We start from the raw sequence: 4,287 nt of genomic DNA on the forward strand, positions 1-4,287 counted from the left end.
CGTACCAAAGTTGAGATGACTTGGATGGAAACGAATCACAATAGTGTGCATTGCATTGGCAATGCACACTGATAACACATTAACACAGACACAGACCATAACATGAAGTGACTTTTCTTTCACCATTAGCGCCTCTTCTGATTCTTCCACTCTTTTCTCACACTTGTAAATMATCAGTTACCAAATGTATTTGATTAACATCACCTGTCTTTAAAATCACAATAAAATTATGTTATATCTTCATTAAATTGAAAGACCTGATCAGGAGTATTTTTGAATATGTCCTAAGTAATAAAACCTTTGAACTGTAAGGAGACGTACCATCTAATTAGCATGCAGGCATTAGGAGACCTTAATGTTTGGATTTTGTTTTACTTGTTCAGCCACAGTGTACACGAGTGATCAGTATCAAACATTCAGCAGATGCAAAACTAGTTTTCAAACATAAAAGATAATTTTTTTCCTAAATCCAGGCGTACAGGATGCAGAATATTGAATRTAGATTTATCTCATGGACACAAAAATGGATAACAAACAAATCACACTGTTCAGTCTGCTGAGTGTGCAAATATTCAACTGATACTGACATCCCTCAATAAATCACAATTTAWAGCACCATCCCAACACCAACACTGCCTGCTGTGCATTAACAGAGCTGTCTGTATTACTTAAAAATCTACCCAGGAAAATATATGAAAATATACAATACAATCCTTACCTGTTAGAAAGTGGTCYCTGTAAACTCTTGCATTATCCCTTTCCGCACCTCCTGTTTTTAGCCATAGATTGTTGATCCACTTTTGTCATCTTTTTTCTGTAAGTTTTTAAAAACAACTACCTTGTGACACGCTACTTTCCAAACTCAAAAAAAGAAAAAAAAACTTATCTTTCTTCTGATTAGACTTAGAGCAGTTGCAACAATCATACATGGCACAGAATTTGGGCATTTTGATGCTGAATCAACGGCACTCTGTTTACTTTCTGTCACCCATCTGCATTTCATGACATCGATACTACGTCACCAGCAACCCAGCAATACCAAAATCAAGTAATTATGTTACATTCGGTTGTTATGAAAATGCTGTTTAGATATCAAAAATAAATGTGACTTTGCATCATCATCTAAATGCATTGAAATTGGTCTCTGTCTCTTTAAGAACCTCATACCATTTGGACACTACCACTTCTGCATGTTTTCAAACAATTATTCAAGGGATGGGGGCTCTGTGGGGCTGAAGTTTGGCTGCAGTGTGAGCTCCAGGGAGGAGTTTTGTACAAATAGGCGGTGCTTTGTACTCCCAAGTGTTTAGGCAGCTCCACATGGTAACAGGAGATTCAAGGATTTCTCCGACATGCATGAATGAGTCAACGCAACACCCTGAGTATGTTTTTGATGCAGGAATAACATTATAACATGAAATAAAGATAAAAAATTGATTTTGCATAATACCATCCTTTAACATATTGTGTTGAGAAATGATAGAGTTCATAGTTGTTATATTTTGAAAATAATATTTGAGCACATGATATTCTGAGAAGACACGATAGAACGTTTATGTTTATTTTATTTTGTTCACTGCTGTAGTTCACAACCAAGTACTCACAAAAGTCAAAAACAGCTGTACTCAAAATTCCTACAATGTTTCAAGTCTTTCTCATCCAAACCAAGGTGTTGCTCCTAATTTAGTTAGATTTACAAAAGCATTTTAAAAAGGACCTTTCCATGTTCACACACAGGGATGTCACTTCTAAAGAGTGGGGGATAAATCAAGAGATGATATGAAGGAAGCCAAGTGCTTCCCTTAAATTTAATTTGCTCAACACTGCAGGGACAACAGTGTGACCTCTTTTGCGTCACTTAAGGTCATGTTTTATGAGTTTATCCTAAATACCAAAGCATCAGGGCTACCACTTGCAGCCAGAGTAATTGAGGAAAATCAGATTATAGAGATAAATGTAGAAAGCAGGCTCTTGTTTTGGAGGGCAGCCTCGTCCAGCGTGCCAACCAAACGCTCTCTCCAGCTCATCTGCAAAACAAAAAACAGTTAAAGAGGTGGTATTATGCTTTATATCATGTTATAATGTCATTACCTCATCAAAAACATTCCAGAGTGTTGTTTTGACTCATTCATGCATGTTTGAGAAATCCTTGAAGCTCCTGTGGTARGTGGCTGTGGTGCTGCTTAAAAACTTGCTGGTACAAAGCACTGCCTACAAAGCTCCTTTCTGGAGCTCAGTCCCTTGCCGAGCTCTCGCTCCACAGAGCACCCCACTCCTTACCCACATYGATCCACCACGTGGAACTGCACATCTGTTCTGCTTGTAAAACCAAGTACTTCTCAGTCCAGTCCTTTGCAGTGTTCTAAAAGAGACATCAGTTTGCAAGTGCAAATAGCAACAGCAGCTAGTTGTAGCACTTCCATTTAATGCATTTCTACTTGACAACATCAGCCACAGTCTCTTTCCATGCACATCACCTGGACTGTTTTAGTAGACAGGTTTATAACACCCCATCTTTCCCAGCTGCTCCACAAAACTGCACAGGAGGCATCAGGTCTCCTCCTTCATCCTACTTAGTCAGCTTCCTGGTAAACAGGTGGTGGGCGCTCACAGGTGAGCAATTATGACAAGAATATTTCATTAATGAGGTGGGACATCAAAGCAGCATTCAAATCGTGAAAATGTCAAACCTCCAGGTGGACATATCTCACAAATCAGTCAAAAATATATTTTATTGTCACACCAGTATTTACAAACCATGCCATATCATCTCAAATCATCACCTTTCTTCTTAACACTGTTACAAATATTTAGAATTTTCTTTTACKCTTTCTTCTGTCAAATTCATCTTAACAACAACCAAAAGAAGCTTTTGAGCCTTAATCAACTGGTTCTGAAATGCAGGCAGGCTCTATACCCTTGTGGGGGTCTTTCACAGCTTGCAGCTACTTTTGAAGAATCACTTTTCTCCGTTCGGCATTTCTCTGTGATCAATTCACGTCATCTGGCTATATTTTATTTAACACATAATTGTTGTGCTCCCCTTCCCATGTCCCCTGCAGCTCATTTGTTCGCATGTTGGAGAAAAGATTTAAGAGCGTGTGATTGCTCCTTTCCACTCCTCTGCCCTACACTCACTCGTTCCCACGCCTAATTCAAGTGGCGAAAAACGGGCCATTCATTACGGCCAGTTTCTGTGATCAATTCTTCATCTTGCACAGCGGCTTGCTCATAAAGGATCAAGATGTCATAAATTTAGGCTCTGAGCAGGTGGAAAGATGAACCATTTGACTCTTTTGGGATCTCCTGRTTTTTACTGTACAGCACAATGACTTATTTTCCTCCACACAAAAAAATCTGCCCCTTTCTTTGGTGTAAAACCATTAAATTCTACCTGCCCTCAGGRCCTTATCTCATCTCATGTGAGGCCTTAAATGAAATACTATGTCTCACTCAGACAGCAACGAGAAGCAAAGAGTGAGTCTGATTCCTCAAACCTGTAGAGAGGTGAGGTAGGCTCTGCTAGTGCTGAGGAAGCACAGCTGACAGCTCTCGGAATAGACATAATGTTGGACTGTATGCATGCCAAGGCTGCTTTGATGCAGACTTTCTGCACAAGTAGCAAATCCTCAAAGCCTGAGGCCGTCTAAACCATAAATCATGACATAATAAGTAATGAGCCCTGTTCGCTGGTAAGAATGAATTAGTTATATGTGATATAAATTACTTATGGAGAATGAGGGCGAGATATGAAGAGAGACCTAAGATGATAAAAATCAGTTYTCTTACACTCAGAGTTTAACATTATATTTTTCTACAGCACAGTTCTGAGTGCTGCATTTTTAAAGAAGCTGTTAAACTGAAGTTGAAAATGTGAACTTTGAATATTGCATGAAGATCATTTAAACTTTTTGTCTGGAACATTGCAGCAAAGTGCAAATCCTAACCTGCAGATAARACTGACATGGCGATTGTTATTTTCTAAACAAACCAATGAGTTGTTGCAGAAAATTACAACTTGTTTGAGGGATATTGGAACGCCCGTGGTTGTGAGAACAGCATTTCARGTGTCAAAATTTGTTTAGCAAACGAATTTTATTAACTAACATGCTTTAAACACTGTTATATTCCAATTATATATTCCACCATTATTAAAACCAACTTTTCAACAAACTGTTGAAGATGAGAACATAAAATAAATCAAACATCCCGTAAACGCTCTTAAATAACATTTCAATATATTATTATAATGTATATTTAAATTCTAATTTAGAAACAGGTTATAAC

Source organism: Austrofundulus limnaeus, unplaced genomic scaffold, assembly GCF_001266775.1.
Source record: "Austrofundulus limnaeus strain Quisiro unplaced genomic scaffold, Austrofundulus_limnaeus-1.0 Scaffold65, whole genome shotgun sequence".
Lineage (NCBI taxonomy): Eukaryota > Metazoa > Chordata > Actinopteri > Cyprinodontiformes > Rivulidae > Austrofundulus > Austrofundulus limnaeus.